Source organism: Choloepus didactylus, chromosome 7 (genome assembly GCF_015220235.1).
Source record: "Choloepus didactylus isolate mChoDid1 chromosome 7, mChoDid1.pri, whole genome shotgun sequence".
In the NCBI taxonomy this organism is placed as follows: domain Eukaryota; kingdom Metazoa; phylum Chordata; class Mammalia; order Pilosa; family Megalonychidae; genus Choloepus; species Choloepus didactylus.
In genome coordinates, this window is record NC_051313.1 from 96,640,941 (window position 1) to 96,659,602 (window position 18,662).

The following is an 18,662-nucleotide window of genomic DNA, read 5'->3' on the forward strand; positions in this document are numbered from 1 at the left end:
CAAGTCTGCCTGACCATAAATTAAAACTTTTAATTTAAATTGTTATACAAACAGTATAAATGAGAGATTCTCCAGGTCCTCTCTTCATGGTTTTACAGACTTTCCATGCTAGGACACATTCCACCCTGTAATGATGACACTTAAATTTCACTGAGCCATGGGATATACAGCTAGTTCAAGGCTAAGGAAGACTGCCTTCTTAAAAACAATGCCAATCCTAGGAATGTAATTCTTTTCTGGGTGTTAAGTGGTTCTAGGGAACTACCTGGAGTAAGCAATGAGAACTTGAATGCCTCTTTGTTTGAATATGTATATCTACATGTAACATCTGCATCTATCTACCATCAATCCAACAATATATATAGATATGCACACGCATTACAAATATAATCATATATAATAAAATCAGATGCAGCATATATATAATCAGATATATACATATATATAAGATTTATATATAGATCATTGTTTCACACATTCCTCTAAGTAGAAATATATATCTGAATAGTAATATACTTCATCATTAGTAATTCAGATAACCTCTGTAATGATAAAGTTTATTGGTCATTCTGTCTTCTGTGTATTATTATTTTGCCACTAAATTGTTCAAAGGAAACAGCCTAGAAATAAATGGGAGGTGTGTGTTTATGTGTGTGAGTATTTATGTGGGTATGTGCTCTCTTGTGTATTTTACTAACGAAAGAGCCACTCTCCTCTTCAACAAAAGGAAATATTCTCCAATTATTCTATTAATGTAAATGCTTCCCATTTTCTCTTGTTAATTGAAGGATGTGTCTATACTTTCCAGTAGTCATATTCAATACTCCAACCCCCAGACTTCCTAAGAGAATTATTAAGAGTCAATGAAAAGTACAGTTTTTCCCACCAACAATAACTTTCTCTGATCTGAATTCAAACAGAAGAGGTTAGGGAGGCAACTGACATTTAGCTCTGGAACCTCTATCTATAGAAGAAAATGCTCATGCTAATGATGATCTGAATATAAATTTAAGACTGATAATTCTAGGCAAAAATGTTAGATATTGGAACAAGTGTCAGTTCTACCAACACATTCAAGTCATTTCTACATGCAGAAAATGTGATTTGTTGTATGATCTGCATTATAAACTGCTTCCTTCCTCCTTCCTGCTGCCTAGAGCCATAAGGAGGCCAAAATCATGAACTAGAAGGAGCTTATGTCCTCAAGCTAAAATTTTTTACCTGGATTGTGTACATACTTCAGAAGAAAAATGAACATCTAATTGTTTGAACCATTAATATTTAAATCTGAATCCACTGGAGTACAATCTAATTACAACTGAAACATCATCTCATGAGGAATAAAATCCTTGGCCTTCCGGTGGTCCACATGGCTGGCTCTCCTCCGCTCCCCCACTCCTGCCACCCTGAAGAGGCACTGTTGGCTCAGGCCCTTTGCCATTCCCTTGGCCTGAATCAGTTTCCCCCAGAGAAATGTGTGCTCGCTCCTGCCTTTATTCAGGTTTCTGTTCAAACTTCATTTTATTAGAGTGGTCTTCCTTTATTTATATAGAATAGTAACCCTTACCCTGATCCACCTGCCCCACATTCCCTTTCCTGTTTTTTTCTGCCTTGTTGTTCTCCCCAGCACTTACCATAATCTATCACACTATCTGTTCACTTGACTGTTCACTGTCTGCCTTCCTCCACTAGGATAGAAGCTCCATGAGTTCAGGGTGTCTTTTCACTGCTGCTGTGTCTCTACAGCCTCGAGTAGTTCCTGACTTCCTGTAGTGGAATGAATGCATGAATGTGGGTGTACATCGTACAAAGCATGAGGATGCAGCAGTTAACTGGCATTACTCTATTACTGAGAGTCTAAAAGTATTGTAGGGTTTATGGTTTTCAATAATTTGAAAGCCTTATGTGGGGAAAAAATTCCAAAAAAAAAAAAAAAATCAAAACTGCAACTTCCTTCCAAACAGCCATGGCTGTCAATCATTCCCTGCTAAACAATGTAGCACATACAGGGGAAAACTGATGACTATCAGAGAGCACGGAGAGTAAAAATGCCATTCCTAAGGAGTAAGCAGCTTGAGCGGGCAGTAGGCAAAAACATTTTTTTTGTAAAAATAAACAGATTTGAAATTCAGAATTTAACAGTATAACATTACCACAGGCATTTTTCTTAGAATCAGGATAAAAAATTATATTTTCATCTTTATGTCTGATAGCAATGTAATAAACCTTGAAAAAGGAATGACATAAAATTACTAGACAGAAGGAAACCCAGATTCCCACACATACAGTTATTTTGTATCAACAAAATCTGAAACGACAAAGTCTAAAATGGAAAAAACCAGAGTTGTTAAGTGTTTAGTGAAGTAAATGGATACAAGATAAACATTTAAAAGTCAGTAACATTATTAATTAGCTAGCTGGGGACTACAATATAGTTTTTAGCTTTTTTTCCCATTCACTAAGCCGAACTTCTTCTTTTTTAATTGTTATTTACAAAAGAAACAAGGATAAAGTAAATACTCTGGCTCAAATTTAAGAAACATAGAGGGGGACATCATCAACATGGTGACATAAACAGAGGCCGAAAACTTCTCCCCAGATATTCAGCATAAGAGGGGTATAACCCTGACTTGTTCAGAACTCTGGAGGAGGGTATGGATGGGAGAAGGACCCTATAGATGCAGAATTAAAGAAGAGAGAGATCAGAAATGGAAATGTCTACATATAGATTGTGGTGGTGAATGCATAACTATGTGATTATAATTACATAATTATAATCTATATAATTTAACTTGTATGGTCAGTTTATTCAAACACTTTAATTACATGGAAACTTGAATAGGGAGTGAGATCTGGTTGGTTCGTGCAGGTTAGTGTGAAGCCCCAACACATCCCAGAGTAATTTGGGCAGAAGATAAAGAACTATTTGAAAAGCCCCCTTGAGGGACTGGGGGAAAAATGTGGAAATATTAAATTTACCCACCTGATGAATTCCTTATATGCTCACAAACATTGGGGACTACCAATTCAGTAGGCCAAGCCCTCAATCTTGGTGCTTGCCCTTATGAAGGCTGTTACTGCAAATGAGAAGCCAAGCCTACTTATAATTGTGCCTAAGAGTCATCCCCAGAGAACCTCTTCTGTTGCTCAGATGTGGCCTCTCTAAGCCAATTTGGCAGGTGAACTCTCTGCCCTCCCCCCTACATGGGATACGATTCCCAGGGGTGTAAATCTCCCTGGCAATGTGGCACATGACTCTCAAGGATGAGTCTGGACCCAGCATCATGGGATTGAGAAAGTTTTCTTGACCAAAAGGGGGAAGAGAAATGAAAAAAAGTACAGTTTTAGGGGCTGAGCGATTTCAAATGGAGTCAAGAAGTCATTCTGAGATTATTGTTATGCATTATGTAGATATACTTTTATAGTTTTTAGTGTATTGGAATAGCTAGAAGGAAATACCTGAAACTGTTGAACTGCAAACCAGTAACCCTGATTCTTGAAGACGACTGTATAACTATATAGCTTATATGGTGTGACCATGTGATTGTGAAAACCTTGTGGCTCACACTCCCTTTATCCAGTGTATGGACAGATAAGTAGAAAAATGGGGACAAAAAGTAAATGAATAATGGGAGCATGGGGGATGGGTTGTTTGGCATGTTCTTTTTTACTTTAACTTTTTTTTTCTATTTTTATTATTATTTTTTGAGTAATGAAAATGTTCAAAAAGTGACTGTGGTGATGAATGCACAACTGTATGATGATACTGTGAACAACTGATTGTGCACTTTGGATGACTGTATAGTATGTGACTATATCTCAATAAAATTGCAGGAAAAAATATACAGGGTATAATAAAGAAATCAATGACATAAATTGCTACTGAGGTTCCAAAAGATGATTAGAATAAATAGAGAGAATATAAAATTTCTGAAGAGAAGACTGATTATAAAGATGCAAATTTTTCAAAAATTATTTCAAAATTTTAATTGACTACAATCAATATCTTAATGGAATTTAACCATGCAAAATTCTTTTACAGTTCATTTGGAAGACTGAATAGATGTAAACAGCTAAAAGGTTTTATTTGTTTCATTTACCTTTACTTAAAAAAACACTCAAGAAATACATGCATAAATAAAAAATAGTATTAAGTGATATTATACAAAATTGAAGTCTTTTACTTACTATGATAGATAATTTATTTATTTTACAAACACAACTCAAACTACCATCTTCCAGCATCCCAACATAGTAATATAATATTTTCTTACAACAATAGTAGTAATAGTTTATTTATAACAATATTGGTGTTTACATTTTTATTATCAGGTAAATATTGTCTATGCGTTACTGTATTTCTTTCCTATAATTTTTGTTTTTAATAGTTTAATAATTTCCTTGTTCTCCCAGTTGTATACTTTCCTTTAAACCATTCCTTAAAATTTTCAAACTGATCCATTTGACTCACAACAAAGTATAGATTTGTTTTTCAGAAGTCTCATTTACAAGATAATCTACTTTTCCTCTTTCTTGATCCAGGCTTCTATCTGATATAGGCCTGCTGCACAGATCTTATTTCAGAACTTCCTTTCAATATTATCTAGGTTGGACTTACTGTTTCCTAGACTTCATGGTTTCTTCTTTTGCCTTGCTTAATGTCATACTATTAGTTGTGCTAGGAGAATCCTCTAATAGTTTCTTAAGAATGCAGGGCTAATTAGATCAGTTTTCATTGTATTCCTTGCTCCACTAATTTAAGTCTGAAACTTTCCTGCCTTGCCATATTGGTTATGCCTCCTTCACCCATTTGCTTCTCTCACAACCTATTGTTATCTCATTCACTTCTCTTACATCATGGGCTCTATTTGCTCTTTTGAATTTATAGCATTTTGGTTCCTGTATATTTTGTTCCTTATTTTTTATTTTAGTTGGGTCTTGGGAAGACTAAGTGATAGAATCATGTGGCCAAACTGCCATCTTCAAATGGAAATTCCTTAAAATTATTTTGGAAAACAGAATTCCACCATGTAAGAAGTTAAATACAAGTAAAGATAAATAAAGCTAGTGGAATACTGATATAAAAATAGACTATTAATAGTATAGAAAAAATTACCCCCAAAAACAAATTTTAGCATGCATAGGCTTTCAAATATTGTGAGGTTGAATCACATCAGTAGGGAGAGGAAAGGATTATCAAAACATAGTGCTGCAATAACTGACTAGCTATTTGGATAGAGAGAAAGAGAGAGAGAGAGTACAGAGAGTGGTTTACAACCTTTATTTATTCTTCCACTCCATTTGCTTGTATAACACTCTAATCAGCAATAAATCTCATCATCTGCTGTAATTCATATCCAGAGAGGCATAAGAAAATACTAAAGGAAAGACTAGTTAATTTTTAAAACCTTATATTCCTCTACATCCACCCCATTGGAGATTACGTTATATTCTCCCTGTGGGAGGAAGGAGATAAAAGAGATATCTTATAGATTTCTATTATTGTTCTAAATAAATTAAAAATATTAAATGTAAAAAATGAGATATTAAAACTTAGAAAAGTAATTGTTACTTTTCCTATATCTAGTTTGGAAGAATTTTTTGAATTTTAGAAGAAATAGAAAATCATGAAGTGGGATATCAACTATTACAACAACATAAACTGAAAGATTTTCTCCGTGGAAAAAAAAAAGGACTTAATGAGTAACCAAAACACTTAGAATATCTATGAAATTTGCAGTATATAACTATACAGAGGATTCATATAGAAAGGTAGGGAAAAATGAACACCCCAATAGAAAAACAAAGCACAGGTATAAACACAATTTAAAGGAACAAAATTCAAAAGGATAATCAATAATTGAAAAAAAATACCATCAATATTCATAGAAATAAAAAATTAAAATTGAGTTTCTGGGCTTCCAGATTCAGCAGGATGATATACACTCACTTTCTCTGATTGCTCTCTTAAAACACCCTGAAAATTATTCAAAATACAACAATAAATGAACTGTGAAATCCGGATAGAAAGAAGGCTGGCTAGAGACCTCAGGATATGAGGCATTACAATAGGGTGAACTGCCAGAGATTTTATTCTTTCTCTCTTTTTAAATTTTTATACATTAACTTTCACTCCCTATGCTGTAAATTTCCATGGATTTTGACAAATGTATAATGTACTCATTTTATATATATATATTTAATATTACATATAAGTATATATATATATATATATATATATATATATTATATAACTTAGTTATAGGTATTTTAAATTCCCTGAATAGTAATTTCAAAATGTATGTCACATATGAGTCTGGTTCTGACACCTGCTTTGTCTCTTCAAACTGTGTTTTCTATTGCTTTTTAGCATGCATTGAAATCCAGGCATGATGTATTGGATAAAAGAAACTAAGGTAACTAAGGCCTTGAGGGTGAGATTTCATCTTACTCTGGCTAGGAGGCAGGCTGTTCAGTGTTTGTTGTAGCTGTATTTGCCAGTTTTCAAATTCCTCTAGTGTCTTGGTGTTGTCTCGCCTGTTTCCTTCGGGTTTCCCTAATAACTCCTCCTTAGAGTCTGCACCTTGTTTCTCTTTCAGTTGTAATCTACTGTTATTATATACTGGAGCCCCAATGTTGTAGGGGTAAGGTATGGCATAATGGTGCATTTTATATGCTTATGATGAAATCTTAGTCTTTTAGTGGACCAATGCCTGTGGGCTGTGACCTTCACAAGTCTTTCTTAGTTTATCCCCACTGCCAGCTGAGATACGAAGGCTAGCGGAACTAGAGCTCAGTAAATGGCCTTTCTCATAGGTGGATGGACTCAATAGTAGAGTGGATATGACAAAGGAAAGAATCCACGAGCTTTTGACTCAATAAAATTTAATCAATCTGAACAACAAACAAAATATACTGAAAATAAATGAGCTGAGTCCTAAGGATCTCTGAGATAATAACAGAACTTTAACATTCCCATTTATCAGAGTCAAAAAAAAAGGAGATGAGGAAGAGTATGAGAATGAAAAAGTATCTGAAGAAATAATGGCTGAAAACTTCCCAACTTTGGCAAGAAACATAAATCTACATATAAATCTATACTATTTGGATGTTCCCCAAATAGTATAAGCCCAAAGAAATACACATCATGATATACTGTAATTAAATTTCTAAAAATTAAAGATGGAAAAAACATTAAAAATAGCTACAAAGAAATAAAACATTAACTACAAAGGAATACCAAGTTGACTGATATTGGATTTTTCTTTGAAAACCATAGAGGCCAGAAGGAAGTGGCACACATTTTTAAATGCTGATTAAAAAAAACAAAAACAAAAACTGTAAAATGCAAGTTATGTGGCAAAACTACCCTTCAGAAATGAATGGGTAATAAAGACATTTTCACCAGAAAATTTCTTGCCAGTAGATCAATAAAGAATGGAAGTTAATACAAAAAGAAAATGATAACAAAAGATGACTAAGGACTTCAGAAAGGCAAGAACAATGGAATCCATAAAATACTAGCTATCACCATAGACTATCCTTCACCTAATGAGCTTCTTTCATCCTATTTTATGATTGAAGAAAAAGTTATAACACCATTGCATGTAATGCTCAATGTATGAAGAAAAAATACTTAAGAAAATTATATTTTTTAAATGGTAAGAGTAAAAGGATTTTAATGTAAATAGTATTTCTACACTGCACCATAAGTGGTAAAATATTTACAACAGTAGGCTGTGAACAATTTACTTACATATACTGTAATATTTAGAGTAACCACCAAGAACACTATACAGAGAGATACACTTAAAAACACTATAAAAACATCAAGATGAAATTCTAAATATTATTCAATTAATCCATGGAAAGGCAAGAAAAGTAAAACAGGGGAACAAGATAACACAAATAAAATGACAATCATAAGCACTAACATATCAATATTTATTTTAAATAGAAATAGTCTAGATACAGAGTTAAAAGACACAGGTTTGTAGAGTGGACTAAAAATCAAGACCCATATTATGCATGCCAACATAGATAGGTGGAAGGTAAAAGGCAGAAAAAGATATATCATGCAAACATTAATAAAAACAAGCAGAAATAGTTATATTAATATCAGAGAAAGAAGACTTCAAGGCAAAGAAAATCATTATGGAAAAACATGAACATTACATAGTGATAAAAAGGTAAGTCCAAGAATATACAGCAATCCTAAATATATATATACAAAAAAAAAAACAAAACTGGTTTTCAAAATACATGAAGAAAAACTGATAGAGCTGAAAGGAGAAATAGACAAATCCACAATTTTTGTTGGGACTTCAACACTCTACTGTCATAAATAACTGATATAACTGCTAGCTAGAATATGAGCAAGGGCACTGAAAACTCAATGCCATCAACCAACAGATATAATTTGCATTTATAGAATCCTCCACCCAACAACAGCAGAATGCACATTCTTTTCAAACACCCACATAAAATTCACAAATTTAAACCATATCCTGGGTCAGAAAACAAACCTTTGAGATCATACAGAATTCATAATGGAGTCAAAGTAGGAGCCAATTACAGAAAGACAACAGAAAAATCTCCAAACAATTGGAAATTAAGCAGCAAGCTTCTAAATAATCCATGAGTCAAAGAAGAAATCTCAAAGGAAATTAAAAATACATATAACCAAGTGAAAGTGAAAATACATTATATCAAAATATATCTAAAACAGTAGTGAGAGGGAAATTTATAGCAACAGTGTTTACAATAGAAAAGAGGAATGAATTCAAACCAATAATCTAAGTTCCTTCCTTAGAAACTAGAAAAAGAAGAACAAAATAAACCCAAATCAAGCAGAAAGAAGGGAACAATACAAATAAGAGCAGAAACCAATAAAATTGAAAATAGGAAAACAACAGATTAAATCAAGTAAAACAAACTAGCTCATTAGAAAATTAATGAAATTGACAAACCACTACCAAAATCACAAAAATAAAATGAGAAAAGACACAAATTACCAATATAAGGAATGAAAGAGATTGTGCAGTCATTAAAACAATAATAATGGGCCACTAAGAACAACTTTATGCTCATAATTTTGACAACTTAAAAGGACTAAATCAAATCCTCAAAAATCACAAATTACTAAAACTCAACCTAGAAGAAAAAACCTGCATATCCAGATAACTATAAACAAAACTGAATTACTAATTAAAAAAACTACAAAGAATAAATCTACAGACCCAGATGGTTTCAGTGGAGAATTTTACCAAAGAAGAATTTTAAATGATTTTATAAAATTTCTTCCAGAAAATAGAAGAGGAGGGAACACTTTCAAACTCAGTTTACAAGGCAAGTATTAACCACATGCCAAAATCAGAGAAAGATTGCACACACACACACACGAAACACAGACCAATACCTCTCATAAACTTAGATGCAAAATTCCCCCTAAATTTTAGGAAATTTATTCCAACAATACATGAAAAAAAAAAAAAAGACTATACAGTATGGACAAGTGGAATTCATTCTAGTTATGCAAGAGTGGTTCAATATTCAATGTAATACACCTTTATCAAAGGCTAAAGAAGGAAAATCATATTTTCATATCCATTGATGCAGAGAAACATTTTTAAAAATTCACTAGCAGTTCATGATAAAACTCTCAGTACACTAGGATTAGAAGGAAATTTGTTTAACCTCAAAAGGCTATATACAAAACCCTACAGTTAATATCATACTTAATGGTAAAGATTGAATGCTTTACCTCTAATATCAGGGAAAAGGCAAGGATATCCATTCTTACCACTTTTTGTCAATGTAATACTAGAAATTTTAGTCATTGCAGTAAGTGAAGAAAAAGAAATGAAATGCATACAGATTGAAAAAGGGAAAAATAAAAATAAAAACTGTCTCTATTTGAAGATCACATGTTTATACAGAAAACTCCAAGAAAGCTACAAAAAATCTAGAACTAAATAAGTGAATTCAGTAAGTAGAAGAACACAAGTTGAACACACAAAGATCAATCACATTTACAAGTCCTAACAACAAACAAGTAGAAACAAAATAAAAATGAAAATACAATAATATTTACATTACTCTAAAGAAAATTATACTTCAGTATAAATCTAACAAAACAGGTACAAATATATAGATATAATATTCCTGTATGATTAAGATTATAAACAACAATGAAAGAAATCTAAGGGCTAAATGCTTAGAAAGATATACTGTGTTTATGGATTAGAAGATTCAACATATTAAAGATGACAATTCTTCATAAATTGCCATGTAGGTTTAACAAAATTCCTATCCAAATCTCAGCAATGCTTTTGCAGAAATAGACAAGCTTATTTTAAAATTTATATGGAAAGGAAAAGGCTCTGTTATATCCAAAACTAGTTTGAGAGGATAAAATAAGAGGTATCACTCTTCCCACTGTTCAAGCCAACTATGTAGCTGTAGTAAGCAGGAAAGCATGATCCTGGCAGAATGTTAGATACATATATCAATGGAACAGAATAGAGAACACAGAAATAGATCCAAATATGGCCAATTAATCATATAAAAGCTAGAAAAGCAATCTAATGAATGAGAGATAGCTTTTCCCATAAATTATTTTACAGTAAATAGACAACTATATAAAATATATTGAAATTCTCCCTAAACCTCACTCTTTCTACCAAAAAACTCTAAATGGATCATGTATTTAAAAGCAAAACATAAAAATATAAAACTTCTAGAAAAGTAACACAGGAGAAAGACATTTGGAGTTAGACTAAGCAGAGAATTTACAGACTTGAAACCAAAGGCATAATCCATAAAAAGAAAAAATGGATGAATGGGATATCATTAAAATTCAAGACTTTTGCTCTTTGATAGACCCTGTTAGAGGGATGAAAAATCAAGTTACAGATTGGGAGAAAATCATTGTGATCCATATATATGACAAAGAACTCGAAACTAAAATGTATGAAGAACTCTCAAAACTTGACATTTAAAAAATCCAATTAGAAAATGGGTAAGATATATTCACAACTATTTCTCCAAAGAGTATACATAGATGGAAATTATATATATATATAATTTATATATATAAATTCTTACATAAGGAAGAATTCATAAGCTTGAAAAAACAATGGTAGAACTTATGGGAATGAAAGGCACTATATATATATATATACATATAATGATAACACCAATTGCTGGTGAAGATGCAAAGAAACTAGATCACTCATACATTGTTGGTGGAAATGAAAAATGGTGTCACTCTGTATATACTTATATAGTCTGTATACTTCTCGGTATATACCCAGAAGATCTGAAAACAGTGACATGAACAGATATTTGCACACCGATGTTCATAGCAGCATTATTCACAATTGTCAAGAGATGGAAACAATCCAAATGTCCTTCAACAGATGAGTGGATAAACAAAATGTGGTATATACACACGATGGAATACTACATGGCAATAAGAAGGAATGAGGTTGTGAAACATATGACAACATGGATGAACCCTGAAGACATAATGCTGAGCGAAATAAGCCAACACAAAAAGAGAGATATTGTATGTTACCACTAATGTGAACTCCAAGAAAAATGTAAAATAAATGGTTTATGTTGCAGAATGCAGAGGTCCTAGCAAGACAGCAAATAGTGAAGGGGGAGCAATAATCTAATAAGAACAGATAAGTTATGAAGGGTAAACTTAATGCTATGGGAATGCTCAGGAATGACTATGGTTTGTTAATTTTTTGGGGGTATAGTAGGTTCACAGAAATGTAGTTATTTTAGTTTATTTGTTTTTCTTATTCTTTTGTTGGGTTATAGTTTATTTTCTTGGGGTAGGGTAGGAACATGTTGGAAGCAATGTAGTTATTTTAGGTTATTTGGTTTTTCTTATTCCTTTGTTTTGGTTTTGTTTGAAATTTTTTTATTGTTTGTTTTCTAATTTTTTGATAAAGTTAAAAAAATGAATGTGTTAAAAAAAGTAAGTAAACAATGGGAGAGGAGGGGAATGGAATATTTTGTATGTTCTTTTTAATTTTAATTTTAATTTTACTTTTTTGGAGTAATGAAAATGTTCAGAGATTGATTGTGGTGATGCATGCACAACTATATGATGATACTACGAACAACTGTACACTTTGAAGGACTGTATGTTATGTGAATACATCTCAATAAAACTGCATTTAAAAAAAATGGACTTATTCCATGACTCAGTAGTTGTATTATATTCCAGGGAAATGAACATTTATTTTCAGACAGAAATCTATAACAAAATGTTCAAAACAGCTTTATTCATAATAGCCAAAAACTAGAAGCTATGCAGATGTTTTTCAATGGATGAGTGTTTAAACAAACTGTGGTAAATCCATACCATGAAATATTACCAAAAAAAAAAAAAAAAAAGGAAAAACCATTCATTCATGCAATGACTTTTATGTACTTCTAGAAAATTACGCTGACTGAAAAAAAAACCAATCTCAAAATGACATAAACTGAGTGTGGGAAAGTCACAGAATTGCAGATGGGACCCTACCCATCTGCAAAATCTCTCATAGCAGTGAGACATACCCCTACTGTTTGAAGACCCAGGGGATAGGGAAGGACATTGAAAGGCCCAGGTCAGTGAGGGACAAAGAAACTGAGAAAACATGGACAGAGACTGCATTTCCAACCCTGGGTCTGAAAAACCTTACCCCACCCTTTAGGGAAGCAGCAGCCAACCATTTCCTTCCTTGGGGATGGCTGGAATACTGGGTCAGCTGAGGGGAGTACTCTGCAACCAGTGTATCCCCACATTGACCAGATTTTGGTTGGCAAAGTGAGGACAGGAATCCAGCAGTTTCAGCTCACATACATAGACTCAGCCTGTGCTCAGGCTTTGCCTAAGCAGCTTCTGAGGACAATTTAGTTACCAAATTGTGCCTTCTGCTGGACAGTACAGAAAGTGCAAGGGAATAGAAACACTTTTAAAAAGATGTTCCAGACCATTTATTAGGACCACAGGAGCTGTTCTACATGCCCTGCACAGAAACCCAGTCCTGTTTTGGCTGAGAAATACTGACAACCCAACTGTTAAAGCAGGCTCTAAAACAAACCCAGGTCTTGCCGGCTGGTGGAAAATAGCCACTACTGGAAGCCGGCAGACCTATATTACCACACACAGTGAACTTGCTGGGGTGCCCAGTGCCACCCTCCCATCCCTCTGGCAGGTCATGGTCAGTGCCTGATTTTGAGGGAAGATCGGGGGACAGAGCCAATCTGACAACTGGCCAGTGGGAGAAACAAAAAAATATAGAGATCAAAGAAAACCAGCAAGAAAAACCAAGGCACAAAAGAGAAAACAACCACCAGAATAAACTAATTAAGAAAATCAGATGCCTAGACAGTAAAAAATCATGTGCCACACCAGGAAACATGAAGATATGGCCCAGCCAAATGAATAAACTAACACATCAACTGAGATTCAAGAGTTGAAACAACTAATTTAAAATGTTCATACAAATCTTCTAAATCAAATCAACAAATTGAAAAAAAAATGTGAAAAAAGAGATGAAGTATATAAAGAAGATACTGCGTGACCATAAAGAAGAATTCATAAGCTTGAAAAAACAAATGGCAGAACTTACAGGAATGAAAGGCACAATAGAAGAGATGAAAAACACAATGGAGACATGTAAAAGCAGACTTGGAGAGGTAGTTTAGAAAGGATTACTGAACTAGAGGAAAGGACATCTGAAATACTAGAAACAAAACGACAGATAGGGAAAAGAAGGGATAAATAGGAGCAGGGCCTCAGGGAAATGAATGGCAACATATAGCACTTGAATATAATAGGTTATAGGTGCCCCAGAAGAAGAGAAGGGAAAAAGGGAAGAAAGAATATTAAAGGAAGTAATCAATGAACATTTCCCAACTATTATGAAGACATAAAATTACAGGTCCAAGAAGCACAGTGTATGCCAAACAGAATTTTGGCATACACAAATAGATCTACTCTAAGACACTTACTAATCAGACTGTGAAATGTCAAAGACAAAGAGAGAACTCTGAAACCAGCAACAGAAAAGCAATCCATCACATGAGGGAAGCTCAATAAGACTACATATGGATTTCTTGGTAGAAACCATGGAGGTGAGAAGGCAGTGGTATGATATATTCAAGGTACTGAAAGAGAAAAAAAAAGATTCTTGCCAACCAAGAACCTATATCCAGTGAAACTGTCCTTCAAAAATGAGGGAGAGTTTAAAATATTTACAGATAAACAGGGACTGAGAGAGTTCATGAACAGAAGACCTCCTCTACAGAAATACTAAAGGTACTGCTACAGACAGACAGGAAAAGACCAAAGAGAGAGATGTTTGGAGAAGAGTGTAGAAATGAAGATACCAAGAGATAGAAAGAGGGTAAAGATTGAGCATTTGATGCTGAAGGAGTACAGAATGTTCAATAGGATTGATTGTATAGATCCAGAATTAGATAGCACAATACTGGGTGATGGTAGCACATAGCATAATACTGTAAGCACAATGAATAAAAATGACTGTGAGTAAGGCTGAAAGAGGAAGGTTAGGGGCATGTAGGATACCAGAAGGAAAGACAGAGGATAATGACTAGGATGGTATAACTTATAGTATTGTGTGATGTAGGACAATATTGTAAGTACTCTGAATAAAGATGAGTGTGATTATGGTTGAAAATGGAAGGCTAGGATGGTATAACTTAGTGAAACCTAGACTGGTCAATGATTGTGATTAAATGTACAAAAACAAATATAAGGGAAGGGTATGGGATTCTTGACATTGGTGTTGTCTGACCATTTTATTTTATTTTATTTTTTCTTTTATTATTATTTTTTTAGTCTTCAATATTTTTCACCTCTTCTTCTTCCTCTCTTTCTTTGTGGAAGAAGTGGAAATGTCCTCATACAGATAGAGGTGATGAATGCATAACTATGTGATTATACAGGGAACCATTGATTGTTTACTTAGGGAATTATGGTGTGTGAATAAAACTGTCTAAAAAAATGACACACACTGCATGATTCCATTTAGTTGAAACCTGGGAAATAGCATCCTTATACGAGAAGGGGGAAAGCTCCGTGGTTGCTAGGTGTTATGCATCTGGTAACGGAGGAGTTGGGTGAATATAATGAGAAGCATGAGGAAGTCTTGTGGTGATGGTTCAATTAATCATCTTGATTGCGGTGATAGTTACATGAAGCTATATAGAAAATGAAAGAGCATAGATCTACATCTATGCATACACACACATGCACACACACATGAGTGCATGCACAACTAGTGAAATCTGAATAATCTATGTGGCTTATGCCAATGCCAATTTCCTGGTTTTTGATAGTGAACCATGTATTTTGTACCATGTTAACACTGGAAGAGGATGGACAAAGGCTGCTCAAGATCCTCCTGTACTTTTCTTTGTATGTAATAATTATATGTAATAATTTCAAAATAAAAAGACTTTTTTAAAAAGTAGATTATTGAATTCCATGTTTTCCTTTAGGACAATTACAGCTAGTTCCAAATCTCTCCACACAACATCCAAAAAAAATTCAAATGCATCAACAGGGAGAGCAAATAAAATCACCTGCACCCTGTAACATCAGTAGGAGAAAAAATACTATAAATTTCAATTAACACTTGAAATTTATAATATTAGAATTTTCAAATAACTTGAAAGCAACAAAATGGATTGTGGAGTCCATTCCACAGCAGAAATTAAATGGAACCCACACAGAAAAGATAAGCATGCAGAGGGGTCTGGTGTGTGAGAATGCAGATAATCTCATACTTAAAGAAAGCCCCATGGTGATTGAGGACATACTGTGAATCAGAGTGCTGGTTTCTAGGAAATCAAGGGGAAATGTTTAAGTATTTAAGAATAGAGTAGACAGTCATGAGAAGATATCAGTTCCAAGGGGAGTGAGGCAAGTTATAAGGTGGAAGCATTCAGTGGAGCACAGTAGTAAATGTAGAGAGGAAATAGAAATTAAGGATTGTACAAAAATAAGAGTATCATTTTATCAAAACATGCCTCCCAAAATAATAGTGTATCTTTTACTGTACCAATAGGAAAAAAATACTATATTGAACTAGAAAACCTATAAGGCCACACAAACAGCCCACACCCTATGGAGAAATGCCTGTTATTTCTGTTCCAGAAAAATGTAAACCATTTAAAAATGGTTTTCTTGATTGGACATGTGCTGGTTTGAAGCTATGTACCGCAGAAAAGACCACATTATTTTAATCCATTCTTGTGGGTACAGACAGGTTGTGGGTGGGACTTTTTGGTTAGTTTATTTCAATTTGAGATGTCACCCATTCCATTTAAGGCAGGTCTTACTCCTTTTACTAGAGTCTATCATGAGTGGATAAAGGACAGAAAAAATCAAAAGAAAGAAAATCCCCAGAGAAGCTAAGAGACAGCTTACAGATGCTCAGAGAGGAGGCTGTTGGAACCAGAAGGTGAAAGCAATGAAACCAGTAGCAAAGGACCAGCAGATGCCAGCCATGTGCCTTCCCATGACAGAGGTGTCCCAGATGCTGCCTTTCTTCAGAGAATGTATCTCTTGTTGATGCCTTAATTTGGACATTCTCATGGCCCTAGAATTGTTAACTTGTAAGCTACTAAATCCCCATTGATAAAAGCCAGTACATTTCTGGTATATTGCATTTTGGCAGCATTAGCAAACAGAAACAGGGCATGATATCATCAAGATGGACACTCCAGGCTCCATTCCCCAACAGAAGTTTTATGCAACAAAAACAGGGAGAACTGTCTTTCCCAAAGCTCTGTAAAATAGTTGAACAGTTGTAGCAACAGGACAGGTGCCAAATCAAGAAAAAGCCAATTTAAAAACAGGATTTTATGGAGTATGGTGTCCTTGCTGCCCTTCCTCCAACTCGGTACAGAGCCAGCAGTCACTCCCAGTTTGGGCCACTGGTCCCAGTTCTGGAGGAAGCAGAGTAAACCTGTTCACATGCTGGGATACATGTATATCTGTACCAGTCTGATCTGGTGGCATCCTGTAGGACTGAACCAAGACACTTATCACAAGTTTGTCATCTTAAAACTCACCCTAGGTATAGAGGCAGTTTACAGAGCTCTCCTACAGAACACTGTAGAAGAACAGACAAATAACAATTGTCTGGGGAAAGGATTGCCAACTGTGCCTGGGACCATGAGGAAACATTGTTCTCTAGAAGAAAGGGGAGATTTGGATCTGTGTCAACAGGGAACTCTTGGTGTCACAGGCCATTCCCAGGGCAAGTCATGTGCACAGAAAAGACCAGGAAGAACCCTACACTTTCACTTTGGGCCATTTTCTAAACTCACTGTTATGATGGCTAAGCTCTGAAGGAGAGCCCTCACAGGCCAATCTGCAAAGACTGGGAAAGGTGTTTTATTTTTTCTCTCTTTCTTTTTATTAGCTTCTGGCATTCAAAGAAATCTACAACATGTACATGCATCCTAAAGAACAGAAATGTACAGATAAAAAGAAGTGAAGTAAAAGATACAAAGAAATTTAAAGAGAATTATCTCATAAATGGGAACTAAGTTACAAGGCACACAAGGGAGAAAAGATTCTACTGCAAAAATAAGAGACTTGGAGATTGGAATGAAAACACAATAAAGAAAAAAGTGAAACATTCAGAGAGACTGTGATCAATATGGAAAACACAAAAAGGTCATACACACACAGAGAGAGTCAATTATTGTTATTTACAGTAGTTATGCTCTATACAGTTGCCACAACATCGAATTAGCAAATACTGAATCATTGTTCCCAGGAGAAATACAGATTTAGGTTCCTACCAGCCTCTGGTCACATTTCCCCTATCAACCAATATATAAAATTATTTTTTGCATGCTATTGTTTAAAGACATTATGTCTTTAGCTTTCTCCTTAAATGCACATATGATTCCCTAGGTATTTCTTTGTTTCACCAGTCTTAGAGACTGCCCCATTTAACCCCTTCTAGAAACAGTGCCATTGCATTCAGAATATTGTAGAGCAACATTTATGTGAAGCCTCTGAACATAAAAAAAAGCAAGTTTAATCACAACTCACATAGGGGATCAGGTAATTGGAGCTCATTAAACAAGGTGTTGATTCATTAGCATTGAACTCATGATCAACAAGACTATAACTCATGCCTGACCAAAGTTTACCTAATACATACATTTTCTCTGTAAGACACATCACAGCCTTCTTGCACTTAGACTCAAGACAGCAAATCAGCACTACATTTGGGGGCCATTTTAAATGGTGAAATCACCAACAAAAAGCATAAAAATGTGAAAACTGTGGCACTAAATACACCACAAAAGGACACTTGTTTGTACTATGAGAGCTGAAACAAGAAGGCAGGACATTACTTTTTTAAACTTCAGCTGGAAATTGTATATCAGGTGACAAATTCTTTACTGCTCTGTGTGCATCCACAAATAACCATGAATATTGAATTGGGGACTACAAAAAATTTTAGCAAGTAGGCATATTCACAAATACAGAATCTGCAAAAAATGAGGATTGATTGTATATAATGGGTATCTCTGGAGGAAAACAATGGAAAAAAACTAATATTTAAGCCTACAATTAAAGAAAAATTTCAAAGAAAAAGAGGCAA